Source organism: Lissotriton vulgaris, chromosome 12, assembly GCF_964263255.1.
Source record: "Lissotriton vulgaris chromosome 12, aLisVul1.2, whole genome shotgun sequence".
NCBI lineage: Eukaryota > Metazoa > Chordata > Amphibia > Caudata > Salamandridae > Lissotriton > Lissotriton vulgaris.
In genome coordinates, this window is record NC_141700.1 from 244,254,184 (window position 1) to 244,281,847 (window position 27,664).

Here is a 27,664-nt window from a genome sequence, read left to right on the forward strand (position 1 = left end):
TTTGAGGCCATGACACTCCAGTCGAAAACTTCAAGAAATGGCAAATTGTTATAGCTTACTTTGAATTATCAGAAAGTTAGAAGAGCTAAATTGGGTCAAAGCATAAGCTTTTTAAGTCTCACGGACCTCTTCTTCTGATGAGAATCATAAGGCTTAGACTGGGCGTAGGAACCAAGATGTTATGTCTAACTATTTCCCCAATGACTGTGTGGATTTCTCCTATTAAGGGGCACTACTGACTAACAAATCATTAAAAAATCTCTACTGCCCGCTTTGCGGATACGTTGATAAATAGGGATAAACGTAACCAAGTAGCTAAAAATGTTTTGATATAAAACATGAAAGTTTGGAATAAGGCGTGAGAAATCCAGAAACAAGCAGAGGACCAGGAGGAAACAACTTATCAAGACCACCAGATTTTGTTTGAATTTCTGGGTTGACTTTCTTAGAGAGGGCCTCAGTTCAAAACAATAAATTCAAAGCTTTCATACGGAAAGATGTACAGAAACGGCCATAGAGACAGCTCTAAATGTGTCTCAAAGCACTGTTGTAAACACCCTCTATGAACGAAGTCTACAGCAGATCTTTGAATGATCTAACGCACACAGGTTCCCGATTGTGTCCTCATTCAGATGTCGCCTTCTGCTAATTTGATCGTGAAGATTTAGCTCTGGAACGAGTCAGTCACCCGCCACCCTCTCATTATTCGCCGGTGAGTCTCCTTCTCCCTGACCTGTGTCTTCTTTTCTAAACTCTTCTTGTCTAGAACTCAGCACGTTAACCTTGTGCTTTCAGGACTCTGGGAATATACGAAATTGACTTGAAGGGCAGATATGGAAATGCAGCACATGCCTTTTGGAATTCAGGAGCCCATTTATAACAAAATAAGCTTTATTAAGTAATGTAGTGCGAAGATATGTGAGTGGATGGTCAGATATTCTTGAGATTAATTGTATGATGAGCCATGTAGAGACAGTAAACTTTGGTGCTTTGATTACCAGCAATTTACCCAGTCAGAGGACAAAGGCTATTTTAGATGAAGTGGTGGAGGAAAAAAAAACAGTCTATAACTACCTGTACTTTCGTTACACAGCGTTACAGACACTGCTGTCTTGGCAACAAAAGGTGTTTGCTAAGACTGTGCTATAATAAATAGCTGTTAAATAAAAGATAACCAGTTACTACTTACGTAGTATACTTTTAGAACAATTTATTGAGTTATAGGAGTGTCAGATAGATTGAAAATGTAATTGCATTTATACAGCGCTTACTACCCCTGATGAGGCATTGAAGTGCTTTATGTGAGCTAGCATGCTGCTCCGGAACCCAAGATAGTTCAATGTTATTGGGATTAGTTTTCTACTGTCATGCAAGGCATTACGTGTGCTCGCCCCAGTTTCTTTGTGGTATATTACATTTATAGGAGTTAGGTATTATCATTTGTGTCCGGGGCTGCAGGAGTTATGTGAATTCATGGAGAAATTTGGTGGAATTAGTAGATGAGCTAGAGGAGGTAATATATAAATAGGTTGCAGGGGTACAGCTTCAAAAAAACACGAGAGATTGTGATCTATGAAATGAGTTGTTTGAAACTCGAAAAATACATTAACAGAGATTAAGGCAAACTTGCAAGTGACTTAGAAAAGGTTGTGTCCAGAGAGAAAGGGCATGCAGGGGATGGGACAAGGAGAAGGGCATAATTTGAAAGGAAAAAGGATTGGCGACAATCAGAGATGTTAAGTAAAGATCAATTTTTCAAGCCGGATTTTAATAATATAGAGGACACTTCTAGAGTCATTATGAAATTTGAGTATGCAGAACCAAAGTTATTTGTAAGTGAAGATAGTGCTATATTTGGTACTTTTGATAGGCATCAGAAGTGAGTGAACAGTCTGCGATGTCCTAGGCTAACCCTAGATCACCACTTCAGTAAGGAAAGTTGACCCGGTCACAGGTGGTGAGCTTAAAATATTAGCTTATGGCAAACCTTGAAAGGCGACCCTCCCTCCTCCCTGGTGTGCATAACAGAAGACATCATTACTTACCTATCACTACACTTCCAGTCAAAAAGAACTGAGGCAACTGCCACCTGCAGAGCATGATGGGATACTGGTGGCACAGACACTGTTTTAAACTCACATAGTAGCAGCCTATGAGGCTCTGTTGTCCTGCTATCCTTCATCTTCTCTCTTACAAAAGGGTTTGTGAAAGAGATTTTTACTGTTCATACAATAATTGCTTTAATATTAAGCTATATAGGTTTTTTTTCTTCACCCTTTTGCAAGTACAGTCTGAAGAATGTGTCCACTGTACCCTGTGTTATAGGCTGCCTAAAATGAGCTTTCTTAAGTGTTTCTGTAGGCCTTCCAGAAGAAAGGCGAGCGTCTACACTTAAGAAGATTTATATGGAAAAGAGTTCCGGGATTCCTGCAATTGGGCGAAAGTATTCAATTTCTTATGACTATCAGTGGCGATTCCTCAAGAGAGAACCGCTGTTTTAAATACATCCAACTTAATTATTTACATTGTACATATTTATCTCCGGCCTGGCTTGCAAAAATGTACTCAGTACCCTCGTCAGAGTGCTCTAGGTGCCATGCGAGGGACAACAACTTTTTTTATATGGTTTGGGGCTGCCCTCCCAAACAGACCTATTGGAAATCCTAATTGACTTCTTAATGGTCTTTACAGGCAGACAGTTGCCCCTGACTATGGCAAAAATCTTCTGGGCAAATTTACACGGCCTGAGAAAGCCAAACACATGTTGGATTTATAGATCTCGCCCTGCTCTTGGCCAAGCTTTGCATCGCGATGAGCTGGACGGCCGCCATTCCCCCGCCAATCGCGAAATGGATACAGGAACTGATAAAATGGAGCACCGCAGAAATACAAGCGATGACCCCCTTCCTTCTTCAGCTTGGCAAGGGGCCATTATTTACAAAATGGGACACACTTCTGCTGGCATCACGGGCCAAATTGGATGACAGGTCAGGAAAGCTGTTACATGACCCAAGACGATTACAGTTCACATATGTCGCAGGATACTGGTCACAGCATGCTTAGAGTATTGTGCAGGTCAATAATATAGTCCCAAATGAACAGTATCGGGGAGGGTGACATACCTGCTTCTTATGGGACATAGACTTCATCCGCATTATATGGCAGGAGATATGGATATTTTGTAATATTTCTGGCGAGCAGTGGAACAGTGAGGTGGGATCTGCAATATATCAGAGACCGGCTATGTATAGGCAGTGGTGTGCACTGGGATGTTATGTATCTGAGTGTGCGAGGATGTCTCCTAACGGTCCACACAATGTATGACTTATCACGGTGCCAAGTATTCGGCTATTCTATGACTAGACTACTATGAAAAATATGCACCCATGATACGCCGCTGTTAGCTAACAGTATACAGCTGTGTGTTTATTTTACTACAAATGTGATAGAACTTTGCAACAAACAAAAAAATGCCACTTGTTAATCTTTCCTTGATCCCTTATCATCTGTCCTGATTGCAGACACAGATAGCAACTAAATGCTTAATTTCAGTCTTTCTCGGCATGCTGACAACTAGCTTTTCACATTTATGGCACAAAAAGAACATTTATGACACAAAAAGAACGACTGCTGCTGACAGCAGAGTAATTCTCAAAACTGTTTGACAAAAGGTTCCAGTGCGGGAAGTACTAACTATTTGCACTAATCTCTCTCCTGATGGGTGGCACTTGGCAGGGCTGTTTCATGTGCATCAGAAATACTGACGGACCTGTACATTCCCATGAGTGTTTCTACATCTCATTAAATAACCTTTGCACATTGCTTTGGGAAGCCCCTCTCTCCACCCCTCGGACTCTGCCCCCTCAGCTGGTTCCCAGGCATCTCACACGGGGGGCATCAGCTTTCTGAACTAAAGCCCCCCACCCCGACCAGGGTGGGCGGGGCAGTCTTCAGGAGCGAGGAAGATGCAAAACCCCAGACTCCAGGCACTTTCTAAACTAGGTTACAGGCAAAATATCACAGAGGTAGAAATAGGTGCAGGGCCCACAGCAGAACAATTAGGACAAAGGGGTTCTAAAAGATTCCAGATTGTTGTAAGGATTATGGATTCAAGCAGCTCCAGTAGAAAAAGAGGGGCTGCCCCTGTTGGGGAGGCCGGGGTTCCTTTCGTTTTTTCTCCAAGTTGGAGGCTCGCCATAACATGTTGGTTGTAGTTTTAGCTAACACATGATAGATATCAAAGTAGTGGTTTGTAGTATATCAGGACTAGTAAGACACAGGCTGATTGAAAACTGGTTATGACTGAACAATATATGCCTCCGGTGCATGCAAAGGTGAGCTGAGCTGAAGTGTCTAGTTGCAGAGGTGACAGTGGGGAGGAAAAGGGTCTTTCAAAGATGAAGGTAGCTTCCAGGCATCAGGCTTGGATAATGACAGCGTTACTCTGAGGTACCCTAGCATTAATGCCCTTTAGGGCAATGATTGGTGCTCAAATGATATCTAGTGAACAAATCCTACCAACGGCATCCATTGGCGTCAGATGAAAGGGGAAACCTGCAGTTCTGATGCCTGACACGGGGTATCCAGAGTTGCCTATTCACAGAGGGGAGGCATCTGAGCTTCACTCTTGCACTGGAAGACCTGTCTGAATTGTCTAAGCTGCAGGTAGGTTAATTCTCAATCCATGGAGACTTCTGAAAGATATAGCACGAGTACAGCACACATGAACGGACAACACAGGAGCCAGCTAAAATGGAATGCCTGGTCTAATCAAAGTATACTGAGGGGTTGCCCTGGAATTTTCTGTTGCAAATGAAATTGTTTGGGCTGGTCTCCTTGTGGTGATCAGGACAACTGACAGATTGCTAATTCGTGTTGTGCAGTCACCAGTTGCTGGTCGGAGTCACTCTGCATGACTTTCTGCATGAGACACAAGTGAGAAGTCAATAGTCCTAACCAAGGATCCCATGATACGAGTCCTCATTGTTCGATCTCGGACCCCAAGATCTGAAAACGGGAACTAGTTCAAACAGATGATGGTAAAACACGTCTCAGTAACAAGAGCTGCTCTTTGTGTGGAAAGCCGCACTACAGTGGAAGCATCACTTCTGATTATCATCTTGCAAAGCTTAGGGCTCCTACAGTGGGTTGCGTCTCATGGAGTGTCCGTCTCATGCTGGCCTACAAGAGTACCAGGTAGGCTCTGTTGTGGGTGACATAGAGTTTCTTTATCGGTTTGACCCGCAGATCAGTGCATTTATTAATTGAAGAAGATCCTAAAAGTCAAGGTGAGTGTCCTGGAAGAGCCCCTGTGGAGGAAGTGGGATATTAGCTTTTTCTGACGTGTGTTTGCTCATAAAAACGTACCATACAAGGGAGGAGGAGTCAGTTCTCTTAAACTTCTATTAGTAAACCTATGAGAAAACCCTTCTGTCAGTCTTATGTAGCAAAGGACTGGGGACAATCTTGCAACACCCTAATTCAACAGCTTGCAGCCAGACAGAGGCCAGAGTCCTCCATGATGTACCTTTGCGTCACCTCCGAGCAGTGCAGGGCTGGGTCCACTAGTGGTGCTGGGGATGCACGAATAAACAGGCACACGTGCATTACAGGCAAGAGATAAAGAATCTAGTGTTCAGCCAAGACTTTTTGTTGTTTATTCCTAACATATGGTGCATAGAAATAGGAAGCACATTTCAGTAGAACATTTGCTGTAATCTGCACAAGATTGTGCTCATGGTTTCGAAATACTCTCCATTCTCTCCTGTCTCTGTTTCGTATATGAAAGTGAACAAGCACGCGCCAAATGCCCCCTACACCTCTCAGACATGTAAACTTAGCAGTTACGAGCCCCTATCCCCTGCATGCAGATTTAACACCCTCATTTACATGCCCAGCCTCCATATGTCAGTGGTGCATGTCTAGCACCTCCTCGGCGCGAGACTCGTTGCATTGTCTAAACGTGTGAGGTGTCTAGTCAGAGGTTGCCGAATGCTTTTATGAGCATAAAAGGGATATTTAAGTTGCGTTTACTAATTAATGAGGAACCATAAAATGATTCAATAATTTAACTGGCAATCAAAGCCAGTGTCGACCATAATTCATCCTAATGGAAATTCATCGAGTCTGTGGAAACGGAAATGAATTTAAAAAATATTAGGTATCCTTGTGGATCTTTTTTTAGGAATGGGATTAAGAGGTAGGCTGTACTGATAGTAGAATAAGTGTTTTTGAAGATGCGCGAAGAAAGGGATTGGGTCGACAGCAAAGGATACTTTGGGGTTTAGAATAAAGTCTGGACCAAAGGTCACTCAATCGGGTGCCCGGGTCAAACATCTTATGAATCGAGTTCCACAGCTCAGCATAAGCTTGGAGGCAGGCCTCAGTGAACTGCCTTAAAGCAAGAAGAAAGGAGGAGTAGCAGAACACGATATGGCACCAACCGGGAACCACCGGTTCAAATTAAGCACTGATTCACTCTCATTCACATTCACTCTCGCTCATTCTTCTTTAGCTCATTCTCACTCATTCACTCTCACTCGCTCACTTGTACTCACTCTTACTCTCATGCTCTAATTCTCTTGCTTACTATTTCTCATTCAAACTCTTAATCCCACTCACCTATTCACATTCAGGCTCACTTATTCTTCACTCATTCATTCACACTCACTCGCACCCACTTTTAGTCTCATGCACTCATTCTCACTCAGCCTCGCTTATTGTCGCTCACTCCGACTCACTCATTCTCAGTCACAAGCACAAACTGCCACTCTTTATCATGCATTCTCGCTCACATATCATCTCTCTCGTTCACATACACTCATTCTTAAGTATTCATTCTTACATTGTCACTCATGATTCACTGATACTCATGGCCTGTCACTCACTTTTATTCACACATACACATGCTCCCACAGACACACACCCATACACATATGTTTTCTCTCTCTCACACACACACACACTCCAACCCTCACACACATTATAAAGCATTTGTTTTACTTACCTGGCTGCCTGTGCTGGCCCGGTTCAAACGTATGGTACTCCAATGGCACTTGGGTCAGGGAGACAGCTCCTTCAAGAAGCGTTGTTGTTTCAAAATACTCTGTCTAGTGTATAAGAGTACTTATTGAGCCGGGCCAAGTTACTTGGCCAAGACACTTGTCTGGTATCAACCTAGGACACTCAGATCTAGTTCTAAACATCTTCTCACTCCTTGCAGAGTCCGTACCACCAGAAATGGTGGCCGATCTTTCTCCTTTCTCGCTCCTGTCTTCTGGAACAAGCTACTGCCCCATCCCCCTGCCATCACGGATCGTAAGTCCTTTCGTAGGGAATTAAAAACTGCTTTTCGACTCTGCATTTCTGACTCACAGTTTTCATGGAGTCCTCGCTAGCGCCATGAAACCCTATGGTGATAGGTGCGCTTAACAAATGCCTTTCACTTGACTTGACTAGGAGAGAGGCAAACTGCATTGGAGCAGTTGGTGTATTACTGGGAAGTAATGCTGCACATTTAGTCATGTTTAATCTTGTGACCTGTGATCATCTCTTCCTCTTCCGCTGTCTCATGTCAGCATATCGCAGAACTGTCTACAGACCAAAGATCTTCTTTAGAAGGTGACAAACTATAAGTAGTGTCCATTCGCTTTATCATCATATGATAGGAGCTGCTCTTGCGAATATAGGTTTAGTGGTTCATCGCTAACAGAACAGTATAATCCTTTGTGCAGTTATAGTGCCTGGAGAAGGAGTGGAAGCATGCCACCCGATGCCGCAACAGCTCAGCCAGATCCTTAAGGATTGATGGGGCTGTTCACTCGTGACTGCTGATACTTCATGCTCGAAAGAACAAATGTTCACAGCAGAGTGACTTCATAAGCACTGGGTCTGGTAGCCCTGTAGCTATGAAAATGCAGCATATGATGCGATAGCAAGGCATTCTTATTAGCTGACAAGCCCTCACCGGGAGCTGGGAATGCACCAGAATGCACTCCCATTGTCGCACCCCTTTTGCAGCATGCGGTATTCTTCCCTGTGTGCTTCATATAATGGCAGGGGAGTGTCAGGTAGATTTTCAAACGTGAGATATATGACAGCTAGATGGCAAGACAGGCACAGAGAAATACAGGTGCATACACACAGCTAAACATAAGGAGGGAACCACAGTGAAAGACAGACAGACAGACAGGCAGGCAGGCAGGCAGGCAGGCAGGCAGGCAGGCAGAGAGACAGACAGACAGATAGATAGATAGATAGATAGATAGATAGATAGATAGATAGATAGATAGATAGATAGATAGATAGATAGATAGATAGATAGATAGATAGATAGATAGATAGATAGATAGATAAATAAATAGATATGCAATGGCAGTGAAAAAAAATGTGGCTCACTTTAGTGCAACTGTATGAATAAACGCACATTCATCCATTTATTACTACAGTACAAAGGTCAAATTCCATCTTAGTGCCACAGTAAAGCAAGATTGACACGAGAAGAACAATGTTTCCTTCCTCGCAGATTGCATTTTGCAGTGACATTACAAAGGGAAACAGCTCTTGTATTAAACACGAGGCCTCGTCAATATAATTTTATCTCACAACGCAAATCTAAGTCATTGCATCCAGGTATTAGTTGAATACCTTTAAAAAAAAAAGAGAAAATGGCATAGCATAAAACATATTTGCTTATGCACAGAGTATAATATAGTATTTCTTTTCACTGTTGCGGGATGGAAGGGCTGTCATGACACACTCGATGGTTCACCTCTTGTGAGTCATAAAAGAGAGCAACTAAATGGGAGAAAACGCACTGTCATAGGCAGATGTGGGGGGAAGCAGGTAAAAACGGATTTATTACTGTGCCCTAGTGCAACACAGATGGGATGAAAACACTCAACCCCCCATCCTTAACAACCATAGGTCGTGGGAAAAGAAGCAATGACCCCCCCTCCAACACACACATACACACACTCGTTGACAAGGCAGGGGCGAACACACATTTGTCTTTCTCTTGAACAAAGAGTGAAAAAAATCTACCCCCACCCTTTCAAAAGAAAGTAGTTAAGGCCAGCTACCACATCACTCTTTCTGCAGTACTGAACAGAGGACTGGAAAGGTACCCTTTTGCCCCATTCTCCCTTGATCAACACACTTTTTAGGCCTAAGGAGGCACAGGGCAGGTCACAGCTGCCTAAATCCCTGTTTACATTTGTGAACATGGCATCAAGCCAGCTGACCGAGGCCTTCTTCCCTTTTAAAAACAATGAGGCTGACGGAGGCCACAGATAAATGCCAGCTGCTCCAGCATCCTTCCCACTGTTCATGACACCGGGCCACATGTAAGTAGTCCCTGGCCTTCTTTGCTGTATAGAAATAGGGCCTGATTCTCAAAGATAACTTACCCTTTTGCATAAGAATACTACTTTTCGGTATTCACAAACTGCATTTTTGTAGTAACTTACACATTTGTAGGTAACCAGACTACACATGGCCAAGTACTGGTACTGCAATACCCTACGACCCTATGGTGAGCCCCGAACCTTCAAGCACGACTTGTGAGGCCACTGTGAGTTTCAGGCGAGCGGTAGGTGGCACTAATGTCCCCAGTTGTGAATGTCAACTCCAAGGAGGAACTACACATTTGTGTTTTATTATTTGATTCCAGGCCAGACCTTATAGGTCTGAGCTCTGTTAAGAGAAAGCACACGAAACACGTAATAGGGTCTTTTCTGACCAATGAGTGTAACGAAGAAGGTAAGTTTGAGCTGCAATCTGGGACATCAGAAAGAGGGGCACACTTCCGTCAGTTCCATGGAAATCACCTAACACATGACTACCCTCAGGATAACTTGGCTCTTGCTAGCACAGCCCAGACCTTCACATTATGTATTATATTTTCTGTTGTGCTTTTCTTCAAGCGTGCAGCCCTCTGAAGAGTGCCTAAAATCTTGTTCTATCTGCAGGTTTTGAACATGGGGATTTTCAAAAGAACATGAAGCATTAAAAGTTACCTTCAAGTCCAGAGCCTATGAAATCCTAAGGTATGTTTACATATGACATCGAAAAAATATGCTCAAATGCAATACCTCTACAGTATTCTGTGACGGAGCATAATAGTGACCTATCTGACTTTTGGAACTCAACGCACTGTACTGATTGTAACAACGTACACAGAATCACTGTGTACGTAATGTATACACATTGCGCTATGTGTTTTATAGCCTAGTGCAACTAGGCATACAGACGCAATGTATTTGCTGCCCTGCTTGTATTATACGTACCGCACTAAACAGACTGTAAACAACGCACTGTTAGCAGGAAGGCACACACACAGATATACTGTACTTGTAAGTTCTACACCAGTTGCATCATGCTTAGTGTAGGCACACACAAGTAATGTACATCTTACACTAATGGTAACTGCTCAAATTCAGACACAACACATATGCACGTATTACTTGTACCATGTGTTTAGGTAAACAAACACATAACCAGCTTGTAAACACTGCTTGTATTTAATCCAGGGACACACAGGCAGACTTTGCGCTCTGCACTTATTTGTTTCATATGCACAGAGCAGCCAGTTACATTGATTATAAATACTGCACACTTTGCATCATATGCTTAGTCGATTTTATGTTAAGGTTTGTATAGTGCCTAATCCAAAGGACGAGGAACTAATGCACTTCTTGGAGGCTGAACAGAAAACTATTCTGTTTGTTGTGCATGGTTAGAGTGCTGGTTGAGCAAGTGGCACATGTGGAAATATAAGTGACATCTGTGGCTCAGAAAGATGTCCCAGTAAACTTGTGTCCATCCTCCAGAGGGGTAAGAGATGCAGATGCATTTGATACTATTTCTGATAGAGATGCTACTTTGTCCATTGTGCCTTGTTAAAAGGATGAGGGTTTGTCGTTTCAGCAACGTGAAGAGAGTGTTGGTATCTTGGGTGAGGTCTGGACTGGTACTGTAGACATGTGGTGATGACTTTCTGGCTCTCATTATGCATGGTGTAATGAAGAGTGACCTAATGGAGTAAGTTTTGTATATGGCTACTGTGTTGCAATATATCAGTGATAGCTATCCCAAAGCATGTGATATTGACAACTTTGATATTGGTAGCAGGTCATATAGTTGCAACTATATAGTGAGGTGGAGGCATGTGTAATGGCTATGACGGGTATTTGACTACAATTGTCCATGAATGTGAGATAGGAGGATGGATGGATGGATAGATGGATAGATAGATAGATAGATAGATAGATAGATAGATAGATAGATAGATAGATAGATAGATAGATAGATAGATAGATAGATAGATAGATAGATAGATAGATAGATAGATAGATAGATAGATAGATAGATAGATAGATAGATAGATGGATGTTTGGTGAAAGTCCTAGTAACCAAGGCTAGAAGGAAGTAGGGTGATGTATGATGCAGTTTCGCAGGTCAGTTTCCCTGTTTGCGATACGTTCAGTTCCAAGTAGTTGAAGAGCATCCTTTGGAATGTTGCCTGGAGACATTGTCCAAAAGAAAAGGAGTTTATGTCGGGCATCCAGTCAGAGGGTAAACAACGCACATGCTTTGCATCATGTGCACAGTGAAGGTACACAGGTTGTAAAACATTACTAAATATCTCCTATGCCTTGGCAAACACACAAACTAACTGTAAACTTTGCTTGTTAGAATGATATGCTTAGGTAGCAAGTGGATCTGCCAGTTAGGTTCTTGCTATTGACATCCGGTGTAACCTTCAGCGTCTGAGTTTGAACCTTTGCAGATGCAGTACACTTTCTGGCTTTGTGTTGAAAATCATTTGTTATTAAATTTGGTCAAATTACCTGTTTGTTGAGTGTTTAAACAGAGTGAAAATATGTGATACATAAACATAAGTTATTATTATAGTATGAGCATACAGATATGAAATCTGGCTGGATGTAGGTATATGATATTTCTATAATGCGAACCCTAGTCAAAAGGCAATAGAGTGCTGTACATGCATAAAGTCAACGAGTAATAGGAGAGGAAGCTGTGCTGTGGACAGTAAATGCATTGTGATGTGTTCTTTAAAGAGGGGCATTTTTAACTCTTCCCTGAATTGGAGCAGGTTTGGGGTTGTCCTGAAGGATATGGGGATGTTGTTCTAGATCAGTGATACTCAAAGTACGGCCTAAGAGGCGCTTGTGGCCCTCTTGACCTTTATGCGGCCCCCCTGGTGAACAGCAGCACAAGCTACTGTTTAGTTGTTGAACACTAATATTCAGAAAAAAGTTAAATAAACAGGCAAGCATTTAGTAACCTGCAAATAAATGCTTGCACGTTTATTTAATTTTTTTTAGACCTCCTTACACAACCCCCTGACCCACTCAGACCCCCCTACCGCCACCCTGCTGATATCTGTGCGGCCCTCAGATACACTGCAGACCTTACTTTGTGCCCCGAGGAAGCTGTTTGCAAGTACCCATGTTCTAGATTAGCGATACTCAAAGTATGGCCTGGGGGCCACTTGCGGCCCTCTTGACCTTTACATGAGGCCCCCCTGGTGAACATCAGCACGAGCTGATGTTTAGTTGTTGAGCTCTAATATTCAGACAAACCCGATAAATACACGGGCAAGCATTTATTAACCTGCAACTAAATACTTGCCCGTTTATTTAAAAAAAAAAAATAAACCTCCTTACACAATCCCTGGCCCACCTAGACCCCCTACCGCCAAACTGCTGGCATCAGTGTGGCCCTCTGACACACCACAGACCGTATTTTGTGGCCCCTGGGCAAATGTTTGCGAGTACCCATGTTCTAGATCCTGGGTGCATAAATGGAAAGGCCTGCTGCTTTTGTGTTTTTCATACTCCATAGTCTGCATTGAAGGATGTCTTGTTTTGTGAAATGTTGCCTTTCATTACTTCCTGTCATGACTACCAAGCCTTTCCTACAAGGCTTCTTACCATAATGTCCTTACTATAGACTTTTGGAATAGCTAATTCTAATTTTAGGCGGGAATAAATGAGAGTTTATGTTCTGAACATGGGCTTGTGTCTGCAATAAAGTCACTCGTGTTCAAAAGTCTGGAAGAGACACATTGAATGATATATATATACATATATATATACATTTATGTGTATATATATTTCCTGCTTGACTGTCAAGCAATACCATTCATGGCCTGCGCTCTCTAATAAGAACTTTAGGAAAACGGAATCACATATTCAGAAAGGTGCAACGAATGTCTTTATTTAGCCGCTAAAGAGAAATGGCGAAGAAAAGGAAATGGGCGCGCGCCGTGCGCTCGCTGCAGCCGCGTGGCCCCCGCGAGCCCCAGTTTCCTTGCAGATGGCGCCCGCCCCTTCCTTAGCCCGTGCAGCATGTGGCTCGCCACCTGTCAGGCGCAGATCAATAGCAGAGCTTTCCGCGCACTGTCATTTGAAATGCAAATCCCTCCGAATCTCCAGAGCACAAAGGGAGGCTTGGCAGCGATTTTGGGCTCCAGCATGCTATTCTGGCGCAGGTGGGTAATTTTAATCCATCCATGTTTTAATGTTGCTTTTTCATTGCATTTCGCATTTCTAATGCGTTTCTAATAATAACAATTCAGATTTCGTTAAGGGTGTTGAAACACTCTTAAAGATGTAGGACTGACCCACAAACATCATGAAAGGCTTTGTGAAGGCAGTTTGTTTATGTTCAGCTGGGGCAAGGAGAGTCATGTTATTGGTAGGAAAATCATTTACTGTGATAGTGAGGGTTTCTCATGTAGAGAAACATCCAAATGGCTGTGTTTAGCGAGGGAGCAGTATTTTTGTGCTGAAAGTAAACATATAATGCCGAACGGCAGCCCCAGAAGCATCTTTTCAGATTTATACTTTTAGCCCAACACTGATGTCACTACTGACCTTTAACAGGAAACTGGTCTGGATCGGACATCCACAGATTCTTGCAGGCAGCCATTTTAGATTTTGAAGCATTCATGCTGGGGGGGCGGGGGGGGGGGGGGGCATGGAAACAAACTGACACACCGTTTGAGGCGTTTATTACCACGTGGATCTCATCTCAACAGGTGTGTGTCACTACTGTAGTCATGTCACTAACCTCTTCTTTACGTGAGCGGTGCTACAGTTGTACAAAGGTATAGATCTGCAAAGAAAGTTCAAAGGAATGCTGCAAGGGTGACTTGGGTTGTTTCAAGAAGAGTGTGCCATAAACACAGATGGCTGTATTCAAGTGGAAGGGCTGAGGTAAGATCTGCGGATGCAGAGAGGCTGTCTGGAGGTATCTATAGATGAAGGCCGAGAATCGGAGAAGTAGTAAGGTACTGGGAAAAGAGAGGTGGAGTTTGGTCCTAGGTGAGAGGTGTACGTTTTTTTTGGGGAGTATGGAAAAATCAAGGTAATTATCGGGAACAACAGGAGCATTGGGTTGGGCATATGAGGGCAGAAGGTCATGATTTAGGGATTGTGACATCTAATAGATGGGTTATGTCCCAGACATCAAGGGTAAGGTGTTCATGGAAGAGGAAAATGCTGAAGCACCTTAATGAAGGAAGTTATGTTTTTGGCACCCTGAATTATACAGAATAAAGTACAATTCATATTTACTAATATTACATCTATGCTAATACAGAAACTGCTAATGCAGAACAGGATTGCTAACATAAGGATTGACTGCAGCATGCCAAGAAATGCATGTCTCTGGAGCGCATGGATTGCCACTGCAAAAACTGGGTTCACCAGTAGGACTCATTTTGCTTCTTTAAAATAAAAGCACCACAAGGGACCTGCTTCTGCCCCTCCAGTGATCATTGAGTAGCCTTCCCTTAGTCGGTTGAAGAAGTGGATTACTGAAGCACTCCACAGTTTATAAAGTGCATTGTTCAGATTTGATTGAGATAACGTCCCCATCTGGCCCTAAAGCACAAAACCTCAGATACGATCTGCTGAAAAAGACTTGAATACTCTAAGAGCCCGAATCACAAAGGGCCTCCGCACTCGTGGCGGGATCTCTGTACTGCAGTTACCCATTGTGGAGCTCCCACCACGAGTGCCGCGTCACCGCCATGATTTCTGGGCCTCATCCACAAGTGCGGAGGCCCTTTGTGAATCGGCCCCTAACCATTTTTCCTCTTAAGAAACATTCAGACATTTTACAAAACGGGGTGTACATGACCACTGTTTCAAACTGTTAAAATAGCCCATACACTGGTCTTGCAGTGAAAGATTTTGGAAGCTTGGATTCCAAATGATTTTTGGTACTGTTTGATCTCGTACAGTCATATATGAGACAATCTGAATTAGATGTTAAGCACGGAGTTGATCCATGATTTTCTGAATATTATCAGTTTATATTTGAAAAAACTGAGTTCAATGCAAGTAGATTTGTGTCATCGATTTGATTGCAATGTTACCCTTCCAGAAACATTGATCTGGTGTTCTATTTTCCAAAAGTTAACCAATATTGATAAACTGATCAAAAATAACAAATCTTGGTTTCCGGTTAAAATTTTCTGAATGCAGGTTGTAAGTACAAAACTAAAACTGTTGACTACAGTGCTTCCAAATGAAAAAATAGACTGTTGCTGTCAAACAAACGCCTTCAGATCCATCTAGTTTGCAGACTTCAATATGTGTTACAACGTTTCAGCCTTGCCGTATTTTTGGCAATTCCGATTCCCTCTTGAACCTTTCTCTAAGGCATCTTTGTGCCTGTCTGATGATACCTAGCATTAAAAATCTATCACAATCCAAATGTCTTTAATATTGGGGTGCTGCAATGCCGGTTGTATTCATAAAACTTAAACTGGCCAACTACCTGAGGTGCCCTCACCTGCGATTACCCCTAATTGCAGCCCTTCTTCAGGCATCCGGCATTACTGCTCCATGCTTGATAAGAAAAATATTTCTGCCCATGTTCACTGACCCTCTTCAATAAACATCTGCTATTCAGCACCAAGATACCAGTGGGTGATCGTGCGTTTTACAAATACACATGTTATGGTATTGTTGCCAAGCAGAGGCATTAGGGTGACACGTAAAGTCTGTCCATCCACAAAGGTTGGAGTAGGGGGCAGGCTTTCTGGGATCAAACCTGCCACCTGTAGGCATATGTCTGAAGTGACAAGTCATAAATGAGGCTGTGATGTATGAGACTTTGACTTTAAGGCTGTAACACTGATTTCAATTATTTACACATATTTCCCCATAACCGTTTCTCAGCAATCTCAAACCACATTGCAATTTCCAACCATACACGCTAGCACACCACAGATTGCCTCACTCTACCTGAAACCTAACTTACCCTGTTATCTGACCCTCCTGTTGAGCCCCATCCTGCCTTCCTGTAGTTACATTACTTTCACTTTCTTCATTTTCAGCTAATTAGAGCACCACCTCATTCCCTTCTCCTAACAGTAGCCTTCTCTTCCCTACCATCATAACACCAAAAATCATCGTTCCCTGAAGCCCTAAAACATTTCCTGTTTTGACCTTAAAGGGACAGCATCATCGTCCATCGCATCTTACCGAATATCTTTCACATCAACACACTCATGTTCAAGTATAGGGGTGATTCATACATCGGGATATGCTGTGTATTGTGTTTTCTGCAATAAAAACGGTTTAAAAAAAAAATAGGGGCGATTCATCATCGTCCATCGCATCTTACCGAATATCTTTCACATCAACACACCAATGTTCAAGTATACGGGTGATTCATACATCGGGATATGCTGTGTATTGTGTTTTCTGCAATAAAAACGGTTTAAAAAAAAAATAGGGGCGATTCATCATCGTCCATCGCATCTTACCGAATATCTTTCACATCAACACACCAATGTTCAAGTATACGGGTGATTCATACATCGGGATATGCTGTGTATTGTGTTTTCTGCAATAAAAACGGTTAAAAAAAAAAAATAGGGGCGATTCATCATCGTCCATTGCATCTTACCGAATATCTTTCACATCAACACACCAATGTTCAAGTATACGGGTGATTCATACATCGGGATATGCTGTGTATTGTGTTTTCTGCAATAAAAACGGTTTAAAAAGAAAAATAGGGGCGATTCATATGAAATCACTGGATGTCTTTCTCCCTTTCATCCCGAAAACATAAATGTACTTCTATTTGCTGTCTCGTTCTATAAAAAACACAAAACTAATGGACCCCCATTCAATAAATCAAAATACTTTGATGAATTATATTAAAAACTCAGAATCTCTTCTCCGTCCTTGAAAACTAAACGTAAACAAGTATTGGCAAATCCAAATGGACTGGCTGAGACAAGCTAATGCAATGGTTAGATAACAAAATAAATAAAGGCACATTTTTAACCATCTTTGTTTCGTAAGATATGGGAACTTTTTTTTAGAAGGAAATGAATATTGTATAAACACTTTGTGCAGTCACTCAAAGTGAAGGGGGCCAATGTGTAAAACAGGCTGACCCATTGCCCCATGCTGTGGTGAGTGAAGCAAAATGTGAACAACAATTTAACATGTTAACAGATGAAGTCCAAAAGCCCCACTATGTATGTCTATCATGCATGAATGCTTTGGAAAAACAATGGCGAGGCAGCTAAAGCTATCTCACGAGCCAGACCTAAACAGGTACAAAGGAAAAGCATCAAGGATAACCCCACACTCCTCTATGTTCAAATAGATGGAGACCAAGATGGTCATGAAGAACTTTGTGAAGTTTTTCAGATTTACCAAATTGGTTTACCTATTTTAACCATTGCTGCTTTCGAATGTTTAATCATGGCAGCTCTTGCACGCTAATTTTTCACTTCTCTTGCACATCACTGCTAATCTTGTTCCCTTCATGCCAAAAATATAGTGCCATTCCTGTCTACACCCTGATACTCAATAAATCAGAGAGGTAAAGAACCTCCATCTGTCACTTCAGAAATCCGTGTTGAAAAAAGGACATCTTCACTCTATTCTGTTCTCAAGAGGAAAAATGTTGAAGGCTATATCCATCCTCCTTCAAGGTAAAATGATTGTTGAGGTCTACATAGAAAGAGTGGTCTGCTAGAGAAACTGCCTCAAAACTCATTCACCTTCCAAAATTGATAAATGTGGATCAAGATCGCCTTCAGGCCTTCAGTACACTTCTGTCTTCCTTCCTGCTCCATTCTGAAATGACCATCCTTCATGGAGAGCTCTCTGTCTGTCTAACACCTTCTAATTGTTGTCTAACATAAAACATTGATTTTACCGAGATGATACCACCTTACCTCAGCTCATAAAGCATTTCCTCAAACTTTTCTCAAGCCTCTGCTGCCATTCATACACTTTTCTCTTTTCAAAGGGTGATTAGACTGAGCCGTTGTCCCCACTAAAAGCCCCTATCTCACCTTTATTGACTTGAAAATCAAATTAAGCTTTTTGTTGCACTCAATTGCAAAAGTATTTTGACTATCAGAGCCTTCTTCACTTTGACAAATTTATCATACAAGTATTGTGCTGATGTGAAACAGAAACCCTTCCAGCTGCTGCTAACACTGTACAAGTGATTGACATCTGTCACATGTATCTGCTTATATGGTTGGACTTATCACTTCTACACTATTGACAATGATACCCCAATGTTGACCGCAGCCTCTTGAATGGGTATTAGTGATTCGGTTCCTGGAAGGTTATCATTGTTACTTTTAGGCTCCACCAAATTTGTAGTGAATCCTCCAGATCCAGTTTCACAACCATGTGTGATGATGTGAATGAACCCAAAGACCGATTTTCTTTCCCTCCCTGTTTAACACCTGTATGAACCACCTAGAGACCTCTGCACAAACCATTCCTGTCACACACGTTCTTACCATCGGCTAGGTGGACCAATTTTAGATCTAGGTCCCTGAGATTGTACCCAATCTCTTGCTAGCTTCCTAGCTTCTGCCTCGTTTTCCTCTACTTTCCCATGACAACTGTAGTTTATTTTTATTCTTTCTTTTCCGTGTTCTACATTCGTAACCGAATCATATTAACACATGGTTGGGAAGTGTTACATAAAAATCTTTCAAAAATAAGACATCTGTGTTAAAGAACTTAAGAAATCGCTCTACTCATTGTTCAATTTGTTTAACATTTGTGCTTGTCAAGAGGTGATTACTTTGTGTCTTAGAAGGGAACATCCTCAGGCAGTTGAAAGATTTATCAAATTCATTGATATAGTTTTCGTAAAATTCAGGGATTATGAGAAAATATTAGCTGATATAAAATTACGTGCTGCCACACCCCTGTGATAAATAAATATTTGTTTTATTCTGTCTATTAGGGTCATAATTTGGGGCTATATCCATCATATCCTTTTTAAAGAATTAATATTTTTAAGTGTTCTGCAAAATACGTTTTTTAAAATTGTGTATGAAAGCCTTAGCCTTTTTTGGGGTTCTATGGTGTTTCTTAACTGTAGGAATTAAGTTTCAGACAAACACAATACATCTGTATCTAGATGGCTTAGTGAGATATCTATGGACCTGATGCACTATTATTCCTTTGACAAAAAGTAGTCTCAAATTGCTCACCGACGTTCTGCAGGTGGGATAATATTTTGCAAACTGACTTACGTACTAATGAACAAGTTACTTACGTTCGGTAACAGATTATTTGGTAGAGACAATATCTAGCTGCAGATTCCTTACCTTTGAAATTCTTAGTTGTCAGGCTGGAACTGGAAATATTTGAGCGAGAAGTACTCCTGCAGCCTGTCGGATGGCTCAGTTCGTCTGCGGTTTTAGCATCGGAAGTGATGTTCGGTCACCTATATAGGCAATATCCAAGCATGCAGATGTCAGTTACTTTTCATGCTTTCCACGCCAGAAGTGCAGAGCCATGAAGTGAAGTGACTAGTATGTGTACAAAGTAGGGCCCTGAAAAAGGATCAACCATAGCCCTTTAAATGAAACCGCAGAGCCGATAGGCAGGGGTGGGTCTGTAAGGAATCTACAGCTAGATATTGTCGCTACCAGATAATGCGTTACCGAAGGTAAGTAACTTGTTCATCTGATAGAGATTTCTAGCTACGTATTCCTTACCTTCGAATAGATACCCAAGCCATACATCCTGGCAGAGGGCTGCGGACAAATTATTTTACTAAAACGTCCTGCCGGACCGAACGGGCGAAATGCCCATCCTTGCAGACCTAATTGTCAAGGCAGTAGTGTTTAGTAAACATGTGCAGGGAAGCCCACGTTGCTGCCTGACAGATGTCCAGGATTTGCACGCCACAAGCCAATGCCATGGTCGCAGCCTTCCCCCTGGAGGAATAAGCTTGTAAGCCCTCAGGAGGCTGCCTTTTAGCCAGGGCATAGCAGATCTTAATACAGACCCAGAGCGTAATGGTTCGTATCTGCACGCCCCGACCTTTTCTAGCTCCTACATAGCCAATGAAGAGTTGGTTGTTCATCTATAACTCTTTTGTGCGGTCAAGGTAGAATGACAACGTTCTTTTTGGGTAGAGACGATGGAGAGGCTCCTCTTCATTAGAGGGATGTGGAGGAGCATAAAAGGTGGGCAGTGTGACTGACTGACCCAGATGAAATGGAGTCACCACCTTAGGAAGGAAAGAGGCTTGGGTGCTAAGCATCACCCTATCCGGGAATATCATGAGATAGGGAGGCTTGGATGATAAAGCCTGCAGCTCATTCACCCTCTGGGCAGATAATACTGCTACTAGTGATGCTGTTTTGATGGTAAGTAACCTGAAGGGACAATTATAATTGGGGATAATACAATTATAATTATAATGCGGAGTAAGTGAGAACTAGGTTCAGATCCAACTGAGGACTTTTGAAGGGTGTTGAGGGAAACATATGTAGAAGCCAGCTAAGGAATCTATTTACAATAGGGGACTTGAATAAAGAGGGTTGGTCAAGCAGCTACAGGTAAGAGGACAGAGCAGAAAGATAACTCTTGAGAGTGCCCAGAGCAGAGCCCTCCTGGGCAAGGGTAAAAATAAAGAGAAGAATATCAGAAAGAGTTTTAATAAACTTTTCTGTACAATATTTTACAAATGTTTGCCAACAGCAGGCGTATACCGTTTTGGTGGAGGGCTGCCTGGCTGGCAAGATAACTTTAGAGACTTCCGGAGGAAGGTCAAAAGCTATCAACTGTCTCTGCTCAATCTCCATGCAAGAAGGTGGAAAGTTGACAGATTTGGGTGGAGAAATCTTTTCTGCTGCTGCGACAGAAGATCCTCCCAAAGGGGCATCCTGATCGGAGGATTGATGAAGATTTGAAGAAGCTCAGGATACCATACTCTCCTTGCCCAGTCCAGAGCCACAAGAATGACTTGAGCCAGGTCATTCTTGTTCTTCTTGAGAACTCTGGGCAGAAGTAGTATGGGTGGAAAGGTGTACTCCACTTGTCATGAAAAATGAGGCTGAGCGATAGCCGCCTTGGAAAGCCCAACGTGCAATACTGCTGACACTGTTTGTTCTCTTTGGAGGCTAACAGATTTAACCAAGGCACCTCCCACTGCTGAAAGAGTCCTTACACCACCTCTATCTGAAGAAGACATGTGTGATCCACCAGGCATCAACAGTTGAGTTTGTCTGCCCTGACATTCTGAGAACCTGCCAACCGTTGAACCACCAGGGATATGCCCTGCTGTTCCAGCCATGTCCACAGGCGCAGGACCTCTTGACAAAGGGTCCTCGACCCCTCTCCGCCCTGCTTGCTGCAATACCACATGGCGGTCATGTTGTCCTTGAACACCTGCACAAACGTCCCCTTGACAGAGGGAATAAATGCTGCCAATGCAGATCGGATTGCCCGGAGGCCCATGAGACCACACAGGAGTTGAGACCGAAGCCATCAGTGCAAAACTTGATGGGGTCTCCTCAGACCCCGCTAGGCCTGAAGTCGCACCAGAGGGATCAGTCCCATTAAATACTGAGCACCTGGCCTCATTAAACTCTTTTGACTGAGCGGAAATCGCTCTGGCTCCTGGACACGGGGGAGGCGCAGAGACGTACCTGCGTCGGGCTTCGCAGAACCGTGTCTGGACGTCGATGTTCCTCACCCGTCTCGTCAATCCTCAACGGACGAGGTGAACTCAAAGTCTACTTAAACTTCTTCTTCTTGTGCCTCTTCCCCAAGTGTCCCAAGGAACTAGAGTTTGACTTTGGGCTCCTGTAGAGGTCCCGTGACCTTCTCTTCCTCGAGCGTGACCGGGACCTCAGAGGAGTCGCGCTCGATAGCATTGTCTGCAAGCAGCCTTAGGGACCGCTCCATCAAAGCCTTCCGCGGCATGGTCGGGCAGTCTGAGCACGACTTTGAGTTATGGCCGTGCGCGAGATACCATAAGCACACAAGGTGCAGGTGGGTAACAAACGTGGCACTGTGACAGGGGCCACACGGCTTAAACCCTGTCTTTCTAGAGGTCATCCCTCGACACACAATGAGAAAATCCTCAAAATAATTCTGTCAAAAAGAGATAGAGGAGTAGCTATTCTCTGAATCAGCGCTAACTGGCACAGAAAGTAAAGAACTGACATCCGTGCTACTGAGTCAGCCTATATAGGTGACCGCGACTTCGCATCTGGCATCAATGATACAAACAACGCCATGTGGAATGGAACGGAGCCATCCAACAGCGCACAGAGGTACTGCTCATGTAAAAGTTCCCAGATCCAGTCTGATGCCTGGGAAATTCAAAGGTAAGGAATCTTCAGCTAGAGGTCTCTATCAGATAGGTGGGTTCACAGGTCATCATGCCTGTGACTGGATGGTGGCCCGCAATGGACAGCAGTCCACTTTCCCTATGATTGAATTCCAAAACAGAAAACTTTTTTTAACCCCTTCGATGCTGCTGACGGAACGGTTCCGTCATGCACGTCGGGTGAGCTGTGCGGATGACGGAACCGTTCCGTCATGACTCCGCCCGCGCAAGGCGGAGTCAGCATGGGCGGGGAATTCGCGCCGCACGGAAGCGGTTAAAGCAGCACGCGTTATTAAAGGAACCAGTGCTGCTTAAAAAAAACAACCCAGTTTTGTACAACTTCGGGGGGAGTAGTTAGAGGTCTTCTGCACCGCTGCCTAAGAGGACCCCTTCCTCTTTGCAAATCTACTTCCAGCCCAACTTGGGGTTCAGTAACTCATCAATGGTTTGTGACTGCAATTGCAATTGTAAAACTCCATTCCTTTCAGAAACAGAAATAGTAGGGGAGACAGACACCTTTCACTCTCCTCATATTGGCGATTCGGAAAGGTTCAAAAAAGTAATTTTATGATTCATAAAATAATTTTCTGATTGGTAAAAAGGCTTTTGTAGAAAAAGAAAAGCTATTTTGTGGCTGCAAAATCCCTGTGATTTTGCGAATCACAGGTCTATGTTTGCAAAAAGTCTGTGTATATAAGACCGTACATTTCTAGTGCATGGATATCAAAAGTAGGAGCTTGAGCGCCTTTCATTTTGATGATGAGGATTAGAGAGATCTCCATTTGATACTTAAATCTTAGCCACTCACAGTATTATCATCATTAGTGATTGTTGTTCACTATGCTAGATATTTACTTAGCTGTCACATTCTGTACTGAATAGGGAGCATCTTTTGCTACATCTGTTAATGAACAATGAGGTAAGTGTCAGTTGATTTGCATTGATGTTACCATTCTGCAACTAGGGTGAACTTGTAAGCCTTCACAGGCCTATTCCATGTTTTTAATTATTGTCACACCCATGCTGGAGTTATTACCAAGATCCACGGAGAACAGCTGCTCCAAGAATTGTAACTGGAGTTCACACAAGGGGACATCCTGCATCTATCACTGGTCCCACTGCATCATGGAGCTTCTTATTAATGGTGTTGTACAATGCAGCGATACTGACCTGGGCCTGGAGAAACACTCAATGTCTTGCAGGCTAAGTGACCGTCGTAGTGGCAGGTACTGGTTCTCATGTTTTCCAGCTGCCTGTTGAAAACCTTTGTCTCTCAAGATTTTATTTCAAATATATCTTCAAAGATAGATGTAGGCTGAACTTGGTATACAAATCCTATAGTCACCCATACATACTCGTTCTCACAATATTATGGTAGTTGATATTCTGACAATGATTTTATAGTAGCAAAATATTTTAAAACTATGCATGTGTACGAATGGTATGCCCCCCAAACAACCCACCTTTAAAGCCATAAGAAAACAGCAAGAAACCAACAGGCCAGAATTCCATGGCACAGCAAGTGATGTCAGTTCTATAGGTTTGGGGTCTTCGTAAGCTGTAACAAATTCCTTTATACTCTTGCGCTTTGCAATGCCTATTTTTGCCTTTTACTTGCTTCTGTGAAGCTAAAGTTATTTTATTGCTTTAAAAAACTTTGTAAGGTGTTTAATATGCTACCTGTAACTTTTTCTTGGAGTAGGAGTTCAAAAAAGGGGTGAGCCCTCAAAACTCAGGGACCTGGGTCAATATGTAAGTACAGGAAAGAAGTGGCCCGAGTTCATTAGAAGTAGTTTTGCAATTATTTTGTTTTAGTGTGTATTTAGAAGACACCACATTTTATAGTTCACATTAGGTACACTTGACGTAATAAGAGTAGGGTATGAAGTATTAAGAAATAAATTGTATTTATTCCACATACAAGTTCATTCGTTGTACCTCTAACTGCTTATATTTACTTCAAGGTCAACTATATTTCATCAATATAATTATAAAAGCATTGCATTATAGGTGCTCTCAGTGCAAAGAGAAAGGGGAGTGAAGGGTTTGTGAGGGACAAGGTAAAGGTGGTGTGACAATGTTGCATCACATTCAAATCATAACGCCTTTACAATTAAGGTAATAACAATGTTCCCACAATACATCACACATAGGTAAGATTCAATCTTTCTTTTTTTCTATGGTGTGTAGAATTTAGGCGTAGCCTACGTTTCGACCCCGAAAGCGTAAAAGGGTTAATTATCCCTCATGTTGGGGTCTTCATCAGGACAGAAGAGAGACTTTGTGTTGGTGCCTGAGGGTTCTTTTTTCTTCACTGTGATCGCACAACTATACACACCTTGTTACTTTCTGTGCACTGACGGGTGGTGGGGGTAACTAAGTTTCGTCTACCCCTGTTTTCTTATTGTATAGTTTTCTTTTAGTTACTCTTCTGTTGTTTTGTAATATTATTCCCAAGGGGTATGAGAGTTGCCTAAACGACCCTTTCTCTCTTGTTGATTGAGAAGGCTCATTCTAGACAAGCGTGCCCAGCTTTTATCTTTTTACAAATGCTGATAGGTAGCACTGTGTTTTATGTACTTAAATTCTTAAAATCTGCTATCAGACTTAGATCTAGTTGCAATTAACTAGCTTGTTCTTTTTTACTGTATTGATCCTGGTTGAAATGTTTTATTGGTACATCATGAATGATATTGGAGCCATCACATTTTTGCATTCCCATTGGTACAAGTTATTTTTAATTTGCAAGCTGCTCCCTGTGAGGATTGTTTTTTAACTAGATGTTACTACTGTTTTTTAATAATTACATTAAATACAATGCGACAATTACTGCTTTTTCATCAGAAGTTAGAAAATGTTTTGGCTGAAAAAAATAGGAATTTCTCTTCAAAATCGGGTTTTGTGAGTTTTGAATAGAGTGTGCCTGTTCCTTACCATAGCTCCTATAATGAGGCACAATATGCGATAATAGTATTAGACTCATGGGATTAGTGAGGCATACTGGTATGGGACCATCGTAATGACATTAATATCGGACCAAAGCCAATATAGCAAAGAACCAGCAGGAAGGGTGATTAAGGACTACTGTAATTATGAAACATCCCTGGAGATGAATATAGGACAAGTGGGATGATGATGAAGGGCCTGTAAAGGATACTACATTGGTCCACTGTTGTGATGATATGGAGCCAATGAGGCAATGCCATAACAAATAATGAGAGATCATATAGGACCAGAGTGAGACATGCTATATGTCAGTGAGGGCAGTGGTACGTGTTCAATAAGGAAGTAAGATATGTGGCTAATGAGGGAAATCATTCAGGCTTAGAGGGGCAAATTGAGTAAATGGTTTAGGATAAGTGTTTAGATGATGGTATAAGATCACGTAGGGGTGACAGTAAAGAGACACTGTGGGGTGATGCTAAAGGTCAAAGGAGGGAAAATAACAAATAACACTAAGAGGTGATAGCATAGACCAGAGAGGGTAGCTTGTGCAGGTTCTGTAAAAGGTAATGTTACAGGGGGAGTGAGGGATGCTGGTATATGATTGGTGAGGGGTTAGTGAATTTGAGTGCAGGATTAGTGAGGGCAGTATAGAGCTAGTGAGAGACACTAGTATAATGTTCATTGTGTGATGGTGATGAGGGATGATATACTTACGGTGAGGGATAGGGACAGCGTGGGGTGAGGGCACAGGGCCAGTGAGTGACAATAGTATAGAATGGGTGAGACTGAGTAACACATGCTAAGGGGAGGTGATGGTATACGAACTGTGAGCTCCGAGTTTATCGAGCTAGTGACTGATGACGATATATTATTAGTGAAGGGATGATGCTGATGATATACCAGTGATGGTACTCCCTTGAGGTTGTATTGGACCAATGAGGGATGCTGGAATAGGATTTAGAGTGGGATGCTGGCATAAGGGATCATGACAGAGGATTAGGCTAGCGATGATAAGACAAATGACGCTGCTGAAATGTATTTTTTTTTAATGAAGGGGAGCGGGTAGATAGGTGTGATTTCACACTTTAGTTGTTGTGTGTCAACTGGTGGGATAAAGGTTTTTTTGAAAGGTGGAGGGGGGATCAAGTGAGTTAAAGAAAGGGAGCATTTGTTCAGGTGTTTTTTAACATAACATGCACGACGTACCAGCTGTCACTCAGCGCTCTTATATACAAGATTCAAGTGCCTAGCCTAGTGTTATTGTTCCTATGGCAAACCATGGATTACTGTAACATGATAGCGAATAGTTCACGTCGGAAAGTGCCTATTCATAATTTACGTTGCACTTCCCGTAACCTGGGCAAATCATCCAATATGCATTATCAGAATTATCATTCTTCTCCCACTTCCCCCCTGTTCAAACTTACAAACAGATGCAATGAATGGAACCCCCGGGGCATCAAGGCAATTGGAATCCTGCTTCGGTGAGCTGTGGATGTGGCAGGCCACTGTTTATTTGGGACAGTTGGCTGCAAATGGTGGGTACTGGCACTCATTTCTGAGGACTTGAACTTATCTTTCTTCACTAAGACTTTCACCCAGAGCAAGAAAGAGAAAAGCAGAATAGGAGGAAAGAAGGAGTAGGAGAAAGATGAGGACGAGATAAAAAGACATTGGACCTGATTCATTAAGGTAAACTTTAACTTCTCTAGTAGTTTACTTTTTTGCTATTCACAAACTAGAAGTTAATAGTAAGTTCATGACTGCAGACATTCCACAGCCCGGGTGGAGAAGTCTGCACATAAAAAGATAGGCCTGTCCTATCTTTTTATGTGTTGAGTTCTGCAAACTGATTGGGGGGTCTCTGCAGTTGCAATTGCAAAGAACAAGCTACTTACCTTCAGTAATACCTTATATGGTAGAGACCATATTTAGACGCAGATTCATGAGCAGTACCCCTGAGCACCTGGAGTGGCGTCGGTCGGCTCCGCACGGCACCGGAATTATCCATGCTGGAAGTGTGGTCCGCGTCACATAGAGAGACGCCACCTCA

The 27,664-nt window shown here is 42.5% G+C and overlaps 1 protein-coding gene across 4 annotated transcripts in view; it reads left to right on the top strand.

The window, feature by feature from the left end:
- Window positions 1-27,664, top strand: part of SMPD3 (sphingomyelin phosphodiesterase 3) — a 976,655-nt gene that overhangs the window by 350,533 nt on the left and 598,458 nt on the right. For all 4 annotated transcript variants that reach the window (XM_086947747.1, XM_086947744.1, XM_086947745.1 and 1 more), the window contains exon 3: window positions 9,969-10,046. The gene's annotated coding sequence lies outside the window, so the exon portion shown is untranslated. The remainder of the gene's footprint in view (window positions 1-9,968; window positions 10,047-27,664) is intronic.